This window comes from Cryptotermes secundus, unplaced genomic scaffold (assembly GCF_002891405.2).
Source record: "Cryptotermes secundus unplaced genomic scaffold, Csec_1.0 scaffold162, whole genome shotgun sequence".
NCBI classification, from domain to species: domain Eukaryota; kingdom Metazoa; phylum Arthropoda; class Insecta; order Blattodea; family Kalotermitidae; genus Cryptotermes; species Cryptotermes secundus.
Genome location: NW_019739943.1, coordinates 203,628 through 224,497, shown reverse-complemented (window position 1 = coordinate 224,497; position 20,870 = coordinate 203,628). Strand labels below are relative to the sequence as shown.

The window sequence follows — 20,870 nt, the reverse complement described above, 5'->3', positions numbered from 1 at the left end:
AGAATAATATATAAGAATTCAGTTCGTACCTCACAGGAAACAGATCCGAACCCACGATCCCGGCTTCCGAGCGAGCGAAGACAGTACATGCCTTAGACCACTCGGCTACCGTGACCGGCTTATTGGAAGGTTAGGTTTTCAAATTAGGGAAATTCGTTCGGCAGAGTTGCGAACTCAGTCTCCAGGTAACACACTTATTAAAAGTACTGATTGTTTATGGAAATAAGACATTTATAACTGCATATGTTAATACCGTTTTCTATGTAATTTGGCGCTTCGGAGTGCTATGTTAATACTTACAAATGTAATAATTCTTCCCAATGAAATTTCCTACATGTTGTACGGATTGAATTTAGTATGGAAATAACACCATATTCATACATGCAAGTCTTTCTTCAACCAGATTAGTCAATGATTTGATCTGAGACGAAGTCTCGCAATGCCATACGATCAATGGGTTCCCTGACGAAAGAATTTCGAGCATAACGTTACAAACTGTAAGCAGAAGCGACGCATAAAACTGCCTCGAAATTACTGTTTTTTATTCGCGGCTCTTAATGAAATTTGCCTTAACTGAACAAGCCCTTAGATTGACTACTAAAGCGGAAACTCGAACGGAGTCGATATTCATCAGAAACATTTATTTTTGTCAGTGGTCGAGGACAAGTTAGAAGTCACAGCTGGAAAGTTTCGAGTTCCAAATTCTCGCATATATTGCATTCATATTAGCAACAAGAAGTTCTGAGAAGAAGTAATCGCCTGCTTTCATTCGATTCGACACGGACCGCATAGAAAACGACACGTTCAACAATTCTTCTGTTGCTGCTGTTATATAGATTTCCTCGTTAAAGTTTTTATGGAGCCATTGCTTAGCAACGACAGGGGTTACACAGACAAACAGCATGGTGATCTCACAAGCCCGTTTTTTTAAATAAGGAAAGTAGGCTAAAACTACCATTTTATAAGCATATTCAGCTCTAAAACGAATTTACGGATTCGGTTTTTGAGCGATTTCTCCCTGTGACGGGGAGACAGCCATTATGGAGAGCCGTCTCCCCTAGAAGGAGCTGAGAAATGAACTTCCGTTTTGTTCAGTAGAGCATCATGAATGAGTCGATCACAGTGGCCGCGCGGCCTAAGGCATGAACTGTCCTCGCTCGCTCGAACACCGTGATCGTGGGTTCGAATCCCACTCAAGCCATGGATGTCTGTGCGTTTATTCTGTGTTTGTGTCGTTCTGTGTGTAATTAGCGGCCTTGCGACGGGCTGATCCCCCGCCCAAGGAGGTCCTACCGGCTGAGATTAAGAAACTGAAGTGAAACGAAGCTTTTCATTCATGCCTTATGCTTAAAATGGGAGCAACAGGAATAGATAGATAGATAGGTAGGTAGATAGATTTATAGATAGATAGATAGATAGATAGGTAGGTAGGTAGATAGATTTATAGATAGATAGGTAGGTAGGTAGGTAGATAGATTTATAGATAGATAGGATATTGTTGAAATGTATTCATTAAGCACTTTTGTTTTAAAGTTAGGTGCCTGTGGTCCTATGAAGTTGGAGTGCACTGAGCCACTTTGGCCTAAGTGTATTGGTGAGCGCTAGTGTTCCAGTTCAGCACGGGGGAAGTAGGCGGTAGACAACAGGTGAAGGGGTAAGAGGGATTGTGTACCGGCTTGAAGGCGTCTACCTTGGGGGATTGTTTCCGGGACAGGTGGGGAAATGACGTGCGAGATATCACTCTCCATCACTCATGGAGCTGAGCCCTTCTTGAGGAGCCACCAATTGTGCAGCTACTCAAGAACTTCCCAGTAAACCCGAAGGTTCATTACCGTGTTTACAAGAGCCCTCCAGCGGTACCTATCCTGAACCAGATAAATACAATCCATACCATCCCATCCTATCTCTCTAAAGTCCATTCTGATATTGTCCACTCACCTACGTCTTGGTTTTCTCAGTGTTCTCTTTCCTTCTAGACTTCACAGCAATATCCTATAGGCACCACTCGTCCAAGGAGTCCTACTGTCTATAAAATGATCATGAAACTGAAAATCAGAGGCCATGGCCCAAGGGGGCTGTAGAGCCAGTGGAAAAAAGATATATTTTAAGATAAAGTGGACAATAAAGATGTGGAGAGCGTGTTTAATTTGTGAATGTATGTAGCAAATTGCAGTTAGTGCCAGACTATTTCACGATACACCCACAAATGAGATCCAACCTCAGTTAATCCATTACTGCAGCTGTCGGTGCAACGACGACCTCTACTTATATAAAGAACATAGAAAGTGAGATTTCGCGATGCTTTGATCGAAACTTTCCTGTGTAAGTAAAGAAAAAGTAAAGCTATCCCTGTAACAGACCGTGAAGGCCCATAGGTCTGTGAGACGTTGAGGCTCCCACATTTTCCAGACAGTCGGCTCACAGATGGCGGTGAGGTCAGCCTTACGCTCCGGCCGCGCTTTACTCCTCAGAAAAATTATTTAATTAATTCCTAGTACTCATTTCTGTTCGAGGCTGAGTCGACCCCAGGGCCATAGTGCGGCTGCAAGGATTACGTCAATTGGAAAAAATCCAAGGACCTCATTGGGATTTAAACCCACGACCGTCCGGCTTGTAGCATAGTGCCTCAAGCAACTACGCCACCGCGTGGCTCCAAAACTTTCCTGTGAGGATCGCAAATTGCGATAAACTCGTGCTCAATTTTTTTGTACGCGAACCTGCTTGTACACGGTATGGATTCGTTCTTTTATTTCTACTTTTTATTTTTATTATCTACTTCCTTGCAACGACAACAGATCGAAACATTATTCAGGAGGAAATTAGGAGGAGATTGAACTCGGATAATGCTTGCTACCATTCAGTCCAGAACCTTTTTTCTTCTCGTCTGCTGTCCAAAAACATAAAAATTAGAATATACAAAACTATAATTTTGCCTGTGGTTCTATATGGGTGTGAAACTTGGTCTCTGACATTAAGAGAGGAACATAGACTGAGGGTGTTTGAGAACAGGGTGTTGAGGAGAATATTTGGACCGAAGAGAGATGAAGTGACAGGAGGTTGGAGAAAACTGCATAATGAGGAGATTCATAACTTGTACTCTTCTCCAAGTATAATTAGAATGACCAAGTCAAGGAGGATGAGGTGGGCAGGTCATGTAACACGAATGGGGGAGTCGAGGAATGCGTATAGGATATTCTTGGGGAAGCCAGAAGGAAGGAGACCACTGGGAAGACCAAGGCGTAGGTGTGTGGACAATATTAGAATGGATCTTAGAGAGATAGGATGGGATGGTATGGATTTGATTGATCTGACTCAGGATAGGGACCAGTGGAAGGCTCTTGTGGACACGGTAGTGAACCTGGGTTCCATAAAATGCTGGGAAATTCTTGAGTAGCTGCAGAATTGGAGGCTCCTCCAGTAGGGCTTAGCTCCATGAGTGAGTAAGTAAGTAAATAAGTAAATAACTTCCTTTCTTGTAGTTTTTATATTCCGTTTTCATTTGGTCTACTCAGAAATTATATTATCATATGTATTAGTGACTATAGACGGGGTTTGTATTGGTAATTGGATTTTTTGAACATTTACATATCGTAATTACAAATATCTATAGCACTATCATTAATCCGCACTCTCTGTAGTTCATTAGAGTACTTACTAAGTCTTCTTAGCCTTCATGGTTTTCAGCAATCGTTGCCTAGTAACAGCTTCAAAGTCGGACGTTCCCGTTACTGTGGGTTTCCTAACTATCTCCGTGTCTCAGCTACTAACTTCTAACAGCAACATCTCACAACGACTGAACCGCAGTACTCAAACTAACTCAACATCCAACTCTTCACTTCCCTGCACTGCACTGTACTAGTACCCACTAATTTTCCTGCTTATAACAACTTGGTACGGAAATCACAAATAAAATACTGTTCTTCTGTTCTTCATTTGTTACTAGTTGGGAATCTGTTGCCTAGCAGCGGGCGTTGTTTACAGGTCATTACTTAGCAACGGGTCTACATGCTACAATATTATGAACAAAATTGTTTGATTTGAAATATCCTGTTCTTTCTGCATTGGAAGGATTGCTTAGTTCCCAGTCAAGGCAATAAACAAAATGAGCTATTTCAGTTACACAACCTACAGTGGATGATGTTTCCTGTCACAGATTAATACTCAGACTCATCCAATCTTCGTGAGCGAAACAGTAAATGATTGGAAGATTTGAGCGGAGAACTCAGCAAACATAGAGGTTATTCAGTCTTCAGCGTGTCTCAGAATTTAATTCGTGATTTTCCTCACGTAAACTCGCAAACAACGTTCTGAAATATGTCCACTACTTTTCCTTAACTCTTTCTCAGTGTTCATACGTTCCAAACTCAGGAGAGAACGAGAAATTTTGTTGTAGGAGCAACAAACACTAATTAAACACTGCAGGTCTCGAGCGAGGGAACGTCTTAAAGAAATACGGAATTGCGCTCTGACACTTACGAAACTGCTTGAGCATCGTTTCTTGATGACATTTCCTTTGTTGCCTGAACCATTTTGGAGTCACAGCAGGTCACATGACATGCTTGGATCTCCTCACTTCGCCCCCCACACATCGAGACAGCGCATGCAATGGCCAGCCTAACCTCCCACTCCATGCGCTTTGTTTTCACGTGGCCGAAAAATGTATCCAATTTTCTTTGTTTATGCAAGAGCTTGTGTGTTGTTCTCCTTGTACTATGCGGCTGGGGACCAAATTGAATTTGGGACTTGGTCTGTGTTTAGATTCCTGGTTGGTTGTTTAGTTTAGCGGAACAAAGAAAACAGCAGTGTGTTTATTCTGGCTGAAATAGCAGGCAGCACACCCCTGACGTTGCTAGCACGCTGAGACTCATCCCATCAGCAACAGACAGACAGACACAGACAGACAGTGTATGTATGTGTGTGTGTAACTTTACTTATCACCGACCTATCCATATTTGTCTGGTAGTCGAAACTACTGAGTTACATCCTGTTCAATTCTCTGTCGAGGGAGTAGATCATCAGTACTGCTGTCTTGATTTCTGTTAGTTGCAGGTTCGATTCCTGACATGTGTGAAGCTTTTGTTATTTTGTCTCGCTGGGTCAAATTTAAGAGTTCAGCATCAGATCTTAAATATCTTTTTTTTCTTGGAACTACAGCCCCAGTGGGCCTAGGCCTACCTCCATGAACTCCGTTCACTTCGGTTTTTCTAGATCTTACACATACGGTAGGACTCCTTGGGCGAGTGATCAGCTCGTCGCAAGGCCTCTACCTGTAGACAAACACAGAAAAACGCACACAAACATCCATGTCCTGAGTGGGATTCGAACCCACGATCCCTGTTTCCAAGCGAGCGAAGACAGTACATGCCTTAGACCGCTCGGCTACCGTGACCGGCAGTGTATAAGAATAATATATAAGAATTCAGTTCGTACCTCGCAGGAAACAGATCCGAACCCACGATCCCGGTTTCCAAGCGAGCGAAGACAGTACATGCCTTAGACCGCTCGGCTACTGTGACCGGCAGTGTATAAGAATCATATATAAGAATTCAGTTCGTACCTCAGGAAACAGATTCGAACCCACGATCCCGGCTTCCAAGCGAGCGAAGACAGTGCATGCCTTAGACCGCTCGGCTACCGTGACCGGCCTTCAATATCTTATACAGTGTTATAATTCTGGTATTCTCGGTATTGCCTTTCTGTTGGAATTCAAGTCAACTATCAAAACAAAAGGCGAGGAGCTTCATAACTTGTAATCAAGTCATGGAGGATGAGATGGGGAGGGTATGTAGCGCGAATGCGGATAAAAGAAATGCACATAGGATATTAATGGGAAAGCCAGAAGGAAATATACCACTGGGAAGACCAAGACGTAGGTGGGTGGACAATATTAAGATGGGATGGTATGGATTGGATTGATCTGGTTCGGGAAAGGGACCAGTGGAGGGCTCTTGTGAACATGGTAAAGAACTTTCGGGTTCCGTAAAATGTTGGGAAGTTTTTGAATAGCTGCACAATTGGCGGCTTCTCAAGAAGGGCTCAGCTCCATAAGCGAGTGATCCAAACAAAGGCTCATGGACAAATTGGTAATAAAAATACGGAAAAAGGGACAGTAGTCGCTCACCTGGAAATTTTGACCAGGCAGCAGTTTGGCAAAAACTGCCTAAAAGCCCGAATAACAGCAGAAGCGGAAGTCATTTCGCTAGGTAACGGTTAGCTAGCACCTAGTTCCCGCGGCAGCGAATATCAGCAAAGGCATTCCCATGTCAGCACAGAAGAACAGAGGAAGTGTTCGACATGGTGACTTCTGTCCCGACCCCTTGGCAGTTCATTCGTCAATTGAAGGCGTGAGGAATCCAGAGTAGTCAAGAGCTTCTTCGTTCAGATTCGTCGCCTAGAAGGAGTTCAATGTGTGAGCTTTATACGGAGTGCCAGTAAACCCAATCATCGAATCCAGAACCCATTATTATTAGTCACGACAACTATGAATATGTGACGTTATTATAGTGATCAGTTTTAGTTCATTATCCATAATTCTATTCCGTATTGGAGGCACGCGGTAGCGTAGTTGGTTGAGGCACTACGCTACAAGCCGGAAGGTCGCGGGTTCAAGTTCCAATGAGGTCATTGGATGTTTTTAAATTGACCTAATCCTTCCAGCCGCACTGTGGCCCTGGGGTTGACTCAGCCTCTAACAGAAATGAGTACCAGGAATTAATTAAATAATTTTCCTGGCAAGTAAAGCGCGGCTGGCGCGTAAGGCTGACTACCTTACCGCCATCTTTGTGCCGATTGTCTAGACAATGTGGGAGCCTCAACGTCTCACAACCCTATGGGCNGCCTTCCCGGCCTGTTACAGGGATAGCTTTTCTTTTTTTTTTTTTTTAGTTTTTATTGACGTTTCTGAGACCGAACTCCGTCTTGAGATAAAACGCATATTTTGTTGGGCAATTGACAGAGCGAGTCGCATACCGGAAGTCTATAGAACACGACATATATATACCAATTAAGACAGATGAAATTGGGCGAGGCGAATGTCCAAAAAGATCACCATTGCATTATTATACTATCGGTAGGAACTTCTGAATCTGATTACACTTGTAGCGTCGCGTTTCTTTCGTGTAATTCGAATTTTGCATAGACCCCAATCTGTTTTCGCACTAGATTGCATTTCTAGGAATTTACTTTATGTCTGCTTTTAATATTTTCGTTCTCCACTAACTCCTGCGCTCTATAAATCCAATTTGTTTTGCCGCGAGATTCAAGTTACGAAAGTTTTGCTGCATTTTAGGACACAGTTAAAACGGGGACAGTGGACGCTGCTTGGTATGGGGGCATCAAAAATGAATACCGCGAAACCGTTGTAACAAAACACTGGAAGGTAATGTCCGGCTTTTTGTTTGGCGACCTTATGAAACATGAGCAGGCCTCGCAAACAGACGAGCGTTTTAAAGATCGTCATAACAAAGAAGAAACGGAGAGATCTGCAGTAATTGGAAGGCTTCCCCCTCTTTAGTTCTCATTGAAATGTATTGTCCTATAGAAGGAGTTTGGATTGGTAATGGGATTTATTTTTAAATTTACAGATCGTAATTAGAGCTCTATCGCTATTTCACACACTCTGAAGTTCACTACTGCTGTGCCTTCACCAGTCGTTGCCTGGTAATGGCTACCAACGTTGGGCGTTCCCCTTACTCTGGGTCCCCGTGGTGATGTAGTGGCAAGGCCTTGTGTCTGTGGATTTACGGATCGAACTTCATGGATTTCTCAAGACTTTCAGGTCAAACGCCACAATCATATTGTCACGTAACCTGGGTTTGCATGTCTAATAACAATGGGTTCTGGATTTGATGATTGAATTTATTGGCACTTCTTTACAATTACAGTCAATTACTGCCTAAGACTCGCTCCGTTCCTTACTGAGCTATGAGTGTCGTCTCGTCCACTGTTACAAATGTCTCTTTCTGCTGCCTTGAACGGCACTTTCTGTCCAATGCTCTCTTCATCTGTGAATGATTTCTGCTTCATAACCTCGCGAGTACCGAATATCCGCCACCACACCGAACAATTCGTTGTTTTGGTCTCTTGTCCGTTGTAGCTGAAATTACTAAACCGTTGCCTAGCAAATGGACTTCCGATTCTAGTGATATTCCGTCTTTCAGGCGGTGTTTACTTTTCCGTTGCCTAGAAAATGGTCATATTCATCACAATATCGTAAGGAGACCATTATGTCTCGCTCCTATAGCTTTTCGAACTCTCCACTTAAGAACAACTTCATATTTGATGATATATAACTGATACGTCGTCGTTACATAAGTTCAACTAAAAAGACGCGTTGCGAGGAAGTTGTTCACGTGACATCAGCATTGGACGGGAGGAAGAAATATCGTAGCTACTTATTATTAGCGTGGAGTCAGTATAGTGGCACGTAGTTGGTTGAGGCACTATGCTACAAGCTTGAAGGTCGCGGGATCGAGTCCCGATGAGGTGGATTTTTTATTTCAAATGACCTAATTCTTCCAGCCGCACTATGGCCCTGGGGTCGACTCAGCCTCTAACAGAAATGAGTAGCAGGAATATTCCTGGGAGTAAAGGGCGGTCGACACGTAAGCCTAAACCTCACCGCCATCTATGAGCCGATTGTCTAGATAATGTGGGAGCCTCGACATTTCACAACCCTATGGGCCTCCATGGCCTGTTACAGGGATAGCTTTACGTACGTTTTATACTGGGTTAAAGAATTTGTGGCTTTGGTATAATTCCAGACGCTTCTGTCGCCGTCCTGACCGAGAACTCTAGTGAACAGACGAAGGTGCGACAGTATTCACAATGTATCTGCGAGTTTCGCTTGTCATCTGAGTAAAAGACAGGCCCGTTCTGAATTTCGATACTGTTCAATACTTTGCTGAACCACAAAACAGCAGCATCGCGTTTTGACAAACCGGGATGGTGTAGGCTTAGCGCGAGATGTTGGGGAAAATGAGTACGAACAGATCGATACTACGGAAGGAAATTATTGCACCCTCTTACCTCCTGTTCACCCTTCCCACAGAATTTTAATACAATGCCAGACTTTGCGCGTCCATCGGTACAGCAGTAGGCGCCTAATGTTTGGATTCCGAAACATCCATCTACAGGATAAACAATGAGACACCATAACATGACAATTGGTATCCCATGAGGATTCTAGTCAATGCAGCTTCTTCAAGTAAAATAAAAAGAGTGTTTATTGAAATATGTAATGATAAGAACGCATCAGAGACAAGGGAATATATTAAAAGTCTCTGAAAGGCGATGGAGTCCGTCTTGGGAATGCGGGAAGCAAGGGGAATTTATTGCTGGCTTCTAGGCAGGGTAAAGAAGACACGAGGAGTAAAATACAGAACTAACATTGGACAAGTTCTCGAGTTTTCAGGAAGATCTCTTAGTGCTGGTGGGCCCTTCTGTAAACATCGCTGCATACTAAAACCCTAGATGAAGTAACTCATACGGGGGAGGAAAGCAAGGACTGCAAATAGTTCAGAGCCGTGGAGATATTTCGAAGTGTGTGTCGTCGTGTGGTAATATCAGAGGCATTCGGAGTGTGAATGCGCCTCATTTCGGCTTAGAGAAATGTATCTCTGTAATATACTTGCATCTATATGACCTGGAACATAAAGTGTCTTCCTGTTTATGAATGGCGGAACCGTGAAGTGAAGTTAGACGTTAAGTGTAGTCCCGGCTTGAAGAGAGGACTTCTGATGTCACTGCAATTGGTACCAGGGGTTTCTCTAATTCACAATTTACGGTAAAAGTAAAGCTATGCCTGTACCAAGCCGTGGAGGGCCAGAGGTTTGTGAGACGTCGAGGGTTCCACATTATCTAGACCAGTGTTTCTCAACCGCCGGGCCGCGACCCGGTACTGGGCCCTGGCATCAATTATATCGGACCCTTGTCTTACAGAAAAAAGAATTTACCGGGTCGCAGTCTGATAAAGGTTGAGGGTCCCACATTATCTAGACAATCGGCTCAAAGATGGCGGTAAGGTTATCAGCCTTACGCGCCGGCCGCTCTTTACTCCACAGGAAAATTATTTAATTAATTCCTGGTACTCATTTCTGTTAGGCTGAGTCGACCCCAAGGCCATAGTGCGGCTGGAAGGATTAGGTTAAGTGAAAAGAAATCCAATGACCTCATCGGGACTTGAACTCGCGACCTTCCGGTTTGTAGCATAGGCCCTCAACCAACTATGCTACGGCGTGCCCCCCGCAGTTTACGGTTACTTTTAATAATACTAAATGTTGAATTATAATGAGACGAATACGGTGGTCATGCGGTCTAAGGGCTGCCGCACACCAACTGCGTCAAGACAAGCATCGAGACATGAGACAGAAGACGCAGTCTTGCTTCATTCGTGATTCGTCAGCACCATGACTCAGACCGGTGTGTGGCCGTTTTCATAATCTCATTCATTTCAGCTGTGCTCCTTCCTTTGTGTCATGTGACAGACATCGTGTCTTGACTGTTACATGTCTTGACACATGCCGGTGTGCGGCCTACCTAAGGCATGAGCCGTCTTCGCTCGTTTAGGATTTTAGGTTTTCACATCGGTGGTTATGCAGGGTTCTGTTCCCTGGGATATAACGCCGTGTATTCCGTTAAAAGTCAAGCGATTTTTCGGAGGAACATATCGCCTCCATCTACAGGATTGAAGAATAAACCAAGTAAGAAACCAACATGAAGAATGTATGGAGCTCTGCTGGAGGCGACAGGTTCCTCCGAAACATCGGTTGACTTTCAGCGGACTACACCACATTATGTCCCAGAAGATATAACTCTTGATACTAGTACCTTTGTGGTTTTCCCGCTAAATAACGGTAGAACCTGTTTCTTTTCACTGTTTCTACAGTCCCCTTGGACCCTGACTTCTGATTTTCAGTTTCATGATCATTTTACAGACGGTAGGACTCCTTGGACGGGTGATCAGCTCGTCGCAAGGCCTCTACCGAAACACGGAACAACACACACACAGAATAAACGCACACACACACACACACCAAACATCCATGTCTTGAGTGAGATCCGAACCCACGATCCCGGCTTCCGAGCGAGCGAAGGCAGTACATGCCTTAGACCGCTCGGCTACCGTGACCGGCAGTGTATAAGAATAATATATAAGAATTCAGTTCGTACCTCACAGGAAACAGATCCGAACCCACGGTCCCGGCTTCCGAGCGAGCGAAGACAGTGCATGCCTTAGACCGCTGGGCTACCGTGACCGGCGTAGAACCTATACGCATTCATTTAGCGGAGGCCATCCCTTCACCCCCGCCAATAGATGCCACTTCTGCATGTGCTTAGTCGATGTATTTGTCCGTCATACTCTGCCGATATCAGAAGCAGTCCATCCGCAGGCAGGGGAAACTGCTTCACTCCCCTCCCTCCCCTCCCGACTGTGATGGATCGATTTTCTTGTCACTTGAGTTTCATGAGGCTGCTGAACAAGACACGTATCATGCTCGGTGTAGGTCCGCGGCTCACTGTGTGAGTGACTGACCCAGCGCTGAGCACGTGATTCACACTTCCCTTGTTTATTTTGACGGCGCTTTACTGCTGCAAGCCACCTGGAGACGGTCAACCGTGAGTTGCGGACAGAGGCGGGGGAGAATAGTGATGAACTGTGTGAAGAAAGCAATGGCGGGGAATGATGGGTTTGGGACTGCGAATTATGATGCTACCACTACCATACTTCTACCGCCACTACTACTACTACTACTACTACTACTACTACCACTTCTGCTACTACCATACAACTTTTAATGCTGCCATCAAAACCACTTATACTACCACAATACGGTTGTACTGCCACAACTAAGCCTGATACTACCGTACTACTTCTGCCACTACCACAACTACATCTCCGACTACCATACTAATTGTACTGCTACCACAACCACTACCACTGCCACTACTAAGCATAGTAATGATAATAATCCTGAGGACAAGAAGGGCGTTAGCCGGTTAGAACCTGTGCTTCATATTCAGGAGATCCTTGGTACGCATCTCAGCCCGGAGGCCTATGCTGCATGGTGATTATGATTCCGATTTTTCTAAATCCGTCGAATCAGATATTTACATTACACACTAAAATAGGCCATGGCAAAACCTGCCTTGTATTCGTAATTATCCTACCTTGGAGAAACGTCGGCAGGTAATCTCTAGTCATGTGTTCATTAAGATGTAGTTATTGCCCTCGCGTATGTTTCGCTACCTAAATCCAACACCAAACTCCTCAACTGCGCGGCTTGGCGGCTCCGTGACCAGAAGTGGGCAATCCTGGGAGCGAGGCCCGACTGACGCAGATCGGGTACATCTTACCGCCCGGCAATCAGTTCTACGCCACAACTGCCACCCTTCCACCTCCTGTGATCTTTATTATGTCAGTATGCCGGGGGTAGTGACTGCAGTCTCGTATGGATCTCACCCGATACCACTCTCTGGACATTAAAAGCAACGTTAAACTATCTCGTTAGGCTGAAACATCCACGTACATCTGTGTAACTGCTCCCATTTGACCACGTCTTTCCACTCCGCTATGCCGAGTGAAGCCTGCTGACGCCCCCAGGTGAATGTCTGTATCTGCCCTGAAACAGGTTTCACCAGTTTTCTCTCCAGACTGGGTTCATAATCACCCACCTACATTCACATGCGTCTTCTTAGGCCCTTCAGTAGCAGAGATGGCTCTAAAGGCCTGAGAATAAACTCGTGTTATGGTATCATGGCGCGTCAAGTAGAACTGTGCCTAGTTACTCTACTGGAACGTTTAAACTGAAAATTCATATTTGCTTTCATCCATGCCACGAACAAAACGAGAGTACTTTGTAACTAAGAGAACGAAATGTTTGGCTTGGTAATCTTCAGCGTAAACGAAAAGCGATATGTGGCAGCTGCATGAATAAGGCCTTTCAAATATCATTCTGTATTTCAGCATCCTGTTGTACATCTTTAATTAAACGTCTGTGTATTTAGTCCGTCAATGATGCAACAACAAAACAAAAACAAACTCCGTGATTTTAGTCCGCAAGCTAACTATACCGACCGATCGACCGCCGCTTGTCGGCGAAGTTAATGCCAAATTTAGAGGATAGAGGGTGTCGCGTGGTCAGCGCAACGGATCCCCACGGCCATTAATTTCGGTTTTCTAGACCGGAGCCGCTATTTCCATGAAATAGCTCCTCAATTATCATCACGAGGCTCAGTGGACCCCGTTTCAGACCCACTACTTCTCAGAAAATCTGGTAGCGCCGGAAATCAAACCCGGACCTCTGGATCTGTAGCCAGGAACGCTGACCACTAGACCACAGAGACAAGGATCAATAACGCAATAGTCGTTAACATATTCACTATTCAACATGATATGTTTCGACCACAGACTGACATCATCAGGTGTTGCGTTGCCCGAGGGAACAATAAACATGACATAACATAAATAATAAGAATCAGAAAACAATAATAAAATGTGGCAATTTGTAGATCGCAGACGTAGCTGCCGAAACAAACTGCCTGAAATACACGCATCACATAGCTTTAAACAAGTGGACAACGCCCCTTATGAGGTGAATAGAATTTTACGAAAGATTTTAATTTAAGTGAACTGCAGCGCGCAATTTTAGCGCGCACCAAAGCAGCGTAACAGTTTGAACACAATGAAACACCTGAGGATGGCCGTCTGTGGCCGAAACATGTTGTGTTAGTGTAAAATGGTGAATATTTTAATGATTGTTGCATTATTGACGGATTAAATACATAGAAGTTCCAAATATCATTTTGATGGCTCGTCAAAAACGTCTCTACCCATTACTAGGCAACGTGACGGTAAACATATCCCCCAACACAAGCACTCAATAGTAGGACATCCATTGCTAGGTAACGGACGGGTAGACATGCGTTCTGGACAATAGAAGACCGTGTTTTCCGTCGGGTCCGTGCAAAGTGGTTATAAGAAGTGTTCAGCAGGGCAACAGAAAAGAATAATAAAAGAATATGTAGAAAGAAATATGCAAACCTTTATTTCAACCAAAGGAACAGCACAGAAAGGGGTTCATGTTATGGTTCTTGTATGTAGAATTCAGTCTACATCGGGAAGGTCCTGCGACCGGTCAGCTCTGTCAAGGTTTTCCGTGGGTTTCCTCGATCTTAGAGCAAGTGCTGAGTTGATACCCAAATTCAACGTTTCACTGCATGGTTCACACACTGGCCTCCCATTGGTAACTTCAACATTTCGCCCTAATATATCCCTCGCAATGTTAGTTAAAATCTCACCATAATGCAGCCCTTCCAGCGACACACAAACATTAATTCGGATCATATGCAGTACCTATACCAGAAGAACGAGTGGGCATTGCCTAGGAACCTTCAGAACCAGAAATATAGTCTCTTACTCCCAGTCCCCCAAAAGTAATGTCTCTAACTACCTCACTATCTCTCTTCTCTCAGGCGAGAGGGTCCAGTCAGTACGAATGAGTCATGGAAGAGAATTTCGGCTGAAGATTCATTGTGAATTTTCGTAATTTATTGGACCGCCTCTGTGGTTTAGTAGTCAGAGTTCCTGTCTACAGATCCAGAAGTCCGGGCTCGATTCCCGGCGCTACCAGATTTTCTGAGAAGCAATGGGTCTGAAACGGGGTCAATTCAGCCTCGTGAGGATAATTGAGGAGCTATTTCAAGGAAATAGCGGCTCCGGTCTAAAAATCGAATTTAACGGCCGTGGGGATCCGTTGCGCTGACCACGCGACACCCTCTATCCCGCTAAAGTTTGCACTAACTTCGCCGACAAGCGGTGGTCTCTCGGTCGGTATAGTTCGACTGCAGACTAAAACCACGGAGTTTGTTTGTTGTTTGTTTTATCGTAATTTATTGTGATTATTAGTAATTGTACAAGGAGTGATCAATAAATCCAATCATCTAATCCAAAAACCCATCTATAGTCACTAATACACGTGACAATATGATTAGGTCCATGTCTGCATATTTTGTATTAACATTATTATGTAGAACTATGTGAAACGAACGTGATAACTTCAAAACCTTCTTCTCGAGTTGTCAATCAGAACAATGAAATCACTTTAACACGCTGCTAGAGTGGATCCAACACATACCGGGCGCTTTGTTTTCCTTTGAGAAATCAGTGCTAAAGTGACACATTGTTTACTGCATGTTTCTCGGCCCTGTTCGGAGCTTTTCATTTTCTCGCTGCCTACTCCCCCTTTGCCAGTAATTTTACTAACACCGCCGCTAGATAAAATTATGTTTTCCCCTTTTTTCACGGCAGTGAATTGGTTGACTCGACTCTATGCAGTCTGCTCACTTCCGAAGCGGCAGGGCATTCAGCGTAAATTACGTTCACATTTTCTGTGCCACTTCTTCAGACTGTTGAGTACAATCTGCAGGGGCAGGAGATATGATTAGTGTTATTAAAATAAGCTGGGGGCCCCGACTGTGGGGGAGAACCTGATGGAATGTAAGTAGGCCAACTGAGCTGAAAACGGTACGTTATTTGGGGGGGGGGAGGGGGAAGGGAGAGTAGGGTCGGGGCCCGCTTCACTGGTTTAGACGGAAAGTTCGATTATTATTAAAAAAAATACAATCAGTTTCAAGTAATGTTAATATGAATTTCGATTCGATGTTTCAAAGAGAAAATAAAAATTGCCTAGATCTTGAAGTAATTGTTATGCTTTTTGGCGGAGGTCTGTAAATCATTCTAGTTATTATTTCTGATATTGTAAGGATATTTAAAAGCGAAATGAAAATATTATACGAAAGACAAAATTTAGTCCACTTAGCAGAAAGCAATTTTGTTAGTAAAGTGGCGTGTTATATAGGGCTGTTATTGGAAAGATGGATTATTGCAATTAAACCGGATAATCTGAATATGTCATTTTGTGTGTCTGATTGTAAAGCAAATTAAACCTCTGCATTGTCGGCGCAGATCTCGAATATGCTCCTCTTATCGAGTTTCTATAATTTAGTCTTGTCCTTTTCATCTTCCGTGCCCTTAGGAACGTAAACGAAAGTGCATTGCTTTTAATATTTGTAGTCGAACTATGAAGAACTGCTTCAGTCAACAAGACCACGTGCCCCCGTACTGAACGGAACGACTGGGCGTGCTTCTCTTTTGGACTTCATCAAAAGTTCCTGAAGGAAACCGGCAATTTTCTGGCAACGGTGCTGTTAGGCCAGTTGCTATAAAGTTCTTTATATATGCAACAACATCGGAGTATTATTATTATTATTATTATTATTTGTATGAGGCACCGCTATAGCTCAAGCGGTTAGTCGCTGGCTTCCCACCGCGGCGGTCCGGCCAATTGGGATTTGTGGTAGACAAAGTGGCGCTGGGGCAGGTTTTCTACAAGTACTTCGATTTCCCCTGCCAATCTTCATTGCACCAAATTTTCCATTATCATAATCACCCGAGGTATGTACAGTAAGGCCAATAAGTGGCCGAAGTGCCGAGTGAACCCAGCTGTACTCCCCCCCCCATGCGAGTTAAAAATAGTATGAGGCACTATTCTACAAGCCGGAGGGTCGTGGGTTCGATTCTCGATGAGGCCATAGGATTTTTGAAATAATTTATTATTATTATTATTATTATTTAATTCCTGTTACTTCTTCTGGATCACAGGGCGTCTACGAATCACGGTTTCACTTCAGTTTCTTTAATTTTATAGACACGGTAGCACTCCTTGGACGGGGGATCAGCCCGCCGCAAGGCCACTATCTACACATGACAAATAAACACAGAAGAACGCAGGCATCCGTGCCTCAATTGGGATTCGAACCCACGATCCATGTGTTTGAAGAAGATATTTCATGCCTTAGACTGATCGGAATTATTTCAATCATCATCGTCACTCACTCAAGGGGCTGAGCCTTTCTTGAGAAGCTGTCACTGCAGATATGGGTAACTATCCTGGCGCTAACTGAACTCCCGAGGAATACCTGAATAAAGTCACGTTTCTTGAAGCACACGGTGTATTTAGTATACAGTGAGACCTCACTAATTCGGACTAAATGGGAGTGACCCCTTGTCTAAACCAATGAAGTGCTGCTGACCGTATTTCAGGGAAGTTATCAAATGGACTTCACTTGTCTGTTTTCATACTGTCGTTACGGAGCTGGAACACGTGTATGTAAGATTATGCTTTTTTATTATTTCGATTGTTTGAATTTGGGGGTTAATAAGGCAACCCAGGAAACCGTTATATGTAGTTTTACGAACGCATACGTTTTCTAGTAAAATTTATAGCCAAATCAGTGCAATAATTTAGCGATAAAAGTTCATGATTATCTGATAAATATTCTGGTTAAACTAAGTTGTATTTTCTGCGAAATATACATATTTTAATTTTATTCGTTCATGATACGTGAGTGGGGTGATTAATGTAATCAGGTTGTAGAAGATGATAGGCAGTACGTCGCAAGTTTGTTATGCAGCTGCCTTACATAAATACAAGATTAAATCAACATTGTTTGAGGAATTATTTTGTTATTGGTTTATCTGTGAGAAAGGATTTTCTCAGCTGTGTTGTCCAGTGTCACGACGATTACGTAAAATGAATGGTCAGTGGCAACATGTCGAATACCTTAGTAAGACGCTGGAGCTCTTTACGTGTGAACTAGGATCTCTTAACTTCAGGTGCTCACAGAATTCTCTCTCACGTAAGAATGTTAGGGAGCATGAAATATAGAATAATAATAAAAAACTCCGTAGCCTGTAGTCCGCAAGTGAACAATACCGACCGAGCCGCCGCCGCTTGTCTGCGAAGTTAGTGCCAACTTTTGCGGATAGAGGGTGCCACGTGGTCAGCGCAAAGAATTCCCACAGCCGTTAATCTCGGGTTTCTGGACTAACAGAATAATAATATCACGAGATATTTTTATTGCGCGCCCATCACAATGGCCGCGTATGAACTATTCTCGCTCGCTCGAACGGTGGGATCTTGGGTTCGAATCACACTCAAGGCAGGGATGTGTGTGTGCGTCTGTTATGTGTTTCTGTTGTTCCGTGTGTAGGCAGCGGCCTTGCGACAGGTTGATCCCCCACCCAAGGAGTCCTACTGAATATGTATAGGATTAAGAGACTGAAAAATGGGCCAAGGTCCAACAATGGGCTGTAGAGCCAGAGACAGAATTTTATCGCGCGTAAGGAGTTGCATTTGCTTGTTTTACAATGTGTTTCAATTTCCATCGAAGAAATTATCTAACTTCATTTTATTGAAACTAGGTTTACGTGTGTTGTTGCAGTTATTTAGGTGTATTTATACGGAAGTCGTTAGGATAAAAGAAAGCAATGCCGGAAGCAATCATACCAATATTACAGGTTTCTTTTTATTTCGTCTTCTTCAATTTTGCATTACTGTATCTGTCAAATTGTGTAAAATTCGGAATTTGTGATCGTTAAAATACTCTAAAATTTTCCAACGCTTGCATATGGACGAATTAAAGCCAACATTAATAAAAGTTCTCCACAAACATCTAAATTATATCGTGATACTTACTTACTTACTCATGGAGCTGAGACCTTCTGGAAGAGCCGCGAATTCTACAGCTACTCAAGAATTTCTCACCATTTTATGGAACCCGAAGGTTCATTACCGTGTTCACAAGAACCCTCCACTGGTTCCTATCCTGAGCCAGATCAATCCAATCCATACCATCTCATCTTGTCACTCTTTTAATATTGTCCACCCACCTACGCCTTGGTCTTCGCAGGGGTCTCTCTCTCCTTCCAGCTTTTCATCAAATATCCTATATGCATTCCTCTTCTCCCCCATTCGTGCTACATGCCCTGCCCATCTCATCCTCCTTGACTTGATCATTCAAATTATATTTGGAGAAGAGTACAAGTTATGATATCGAGATGAGAACATGTACCTTAGTCACAACATTCTCACCAGAGTGCATGCAAATAAGTTTACATTATTGCCGTAATTCGCGATAAAGAGTAACAGCCGTGTGTGTATGTTTATGTGCGTGCGTGGCTCACACCAGATTTTCATCAGCTTCTATTCGCTGCGCCCCAGTGCACAAATACCACTATCGAGACATGTGAGAGATGAAAAATTTATTCGCTCCAACCTCGCCTGAAATTTACTCTGGCTCTGAAAAATCGTCGCAACTCTGAGCGTCGCTGCCAAATTTCCTGTAATTAACGGTTTTATCCTCGTCAGTTTCAAGTTGTCCGAAAAATCGAAATGAACCCGTAATCCCTTTGCGTGTCGGACGTCTTATGTTCTGTTTTTCGTTTTGGCCCCGTTCATACAGAACTAGGAAGAATTTCATGGAAAATATTCATTCTTAAGAAAATTAAATTTGCTTAGTGGGAGGTGGAATCCAACTGGGTCCACTCGGCACGGCGGCCACTGATTGGCCTATTGTACCTGCCCCGGGTGATTATGATGATGGAGAATTTGGTGAATGAAGATTGGCAGGGGAAACTAAAGTACTCGGAGAAAATCCTCCCCAGCGCCACTTTGTCCACCACAAATCCCACTTGATCAGACGCGGGGTCGAATCCGGGCTGCCGCGGTGGGAAACCAGCGACCAGCCGCTTGAGCTATGACGCGGCCTTCTTAAGAAGATAATAGTCGGTCAGGTAGTAAATACAAGGAGATTTTAAATTATTGTCGCGGTATCCGTTTGTACATCACGGAAACCCCGACAATAATTTAGAATCACCCTGTAAATTCCTCTCAAATACAAACAGAAAGAGACTCCGTGGACTTAGTCCACAAGCGAACTATACCGACCGAGCGACCGCCGCTTGTCTGCGAAGTTAATGCCAGCTTTAGCGGATACAGAGTGTCGCATGGTTAGTGCAACGGATCCCCACGGCCGTTAATCTAGGTTTTCTAGACCGGAGCCGCAATTTCCTTGAAATAGTTCCTCAGTTAACCTCACGAGGCTGAGTGGACCCCGTTCCAGACCCATTATTTCTCAGAAAATCTGGTAGCGCCGGGAATCGAACCCGATACCTCAGGAAGTCTGAAGTTGGCACTAACTTCGCCGACAAGCGGCGGCCGCTCGGTCGGTATAGTTTGCTTGAGAACTAAAACCACGGAGTTTTTNNTTTGTAGTCAGGACTGAGTGTTTTGATTCTTATTTTCGTGTTATGCTTTTCCCGCTTTTGCTAGGGAATGATCATTTCAAGCTCAGTATTGGCTTGTAGCATAAACACGCCATTTTCTTCTGTACAGTGAAACATCAAAGGCACCCCACTGTCCTTTTGTTTTTCCTATTCAAATAGAGCAGTTTTGTAGAATTTATACTGTAGGTTTATTATTATATTGTATGAGAGTGAGTTGGCGAGAAAATTTCACGTTCATTTATGGTACTGAGTAAAGTACATTTACCACTGGTAGCTTCGTTTTATCCGTTTTAAAGTCAGCCGCAAGTCTGCCGTGTTTGTGATACGAAAGATTTTGCGAACGGGGTGAGGGGTTGAGTGAATTGCTCCCTATGGTTATTTCCAGTTCTTTTGGACAGGCGCGGGGGGGGGGAGAGGAACTTTGTTCGTTAGGCTAGTCTAATGGCCTGTCTCGAAGCAAGTGGGCGAAATATTGCCGTCATTAACTTTAAAAAGCTCTCCGGAAGAAAAATTACCAAGTCAACAAAACCACCTTCTTGCGAGCCTCTTTTCGAGCATAAAATAATTTTAAAATTGAGTAAAAATGCATACATTGCACATTAGTCTGAAACCAATAATTATAGGGAATTAATATGCATGTCTCTAACTTTAATGCGGGGAGCAGTCAATCTAAAAGTTGTCTAAGAAGAAGGGGAGGGGAGAACACGATGAAGAAAAGTTTCTGAAAAGTTGGCATGCGGGAGCG

General features: G+C 43.7%; 1 protein-coding gene across 1 annotated transcript in view; it reads left to right on the top strand.

Annotated features, from left to right (window-relative positions):
• LOC111872068 (forkhead box protein P1) overlaps positions 1-20,870 on the top strand; it is a 601,128-nt gene that overhangs the window by 390,290 nt on the left and 189,968 nt on the right. The gene's annotated exons all lie outside the window — the stretch shown is intronic.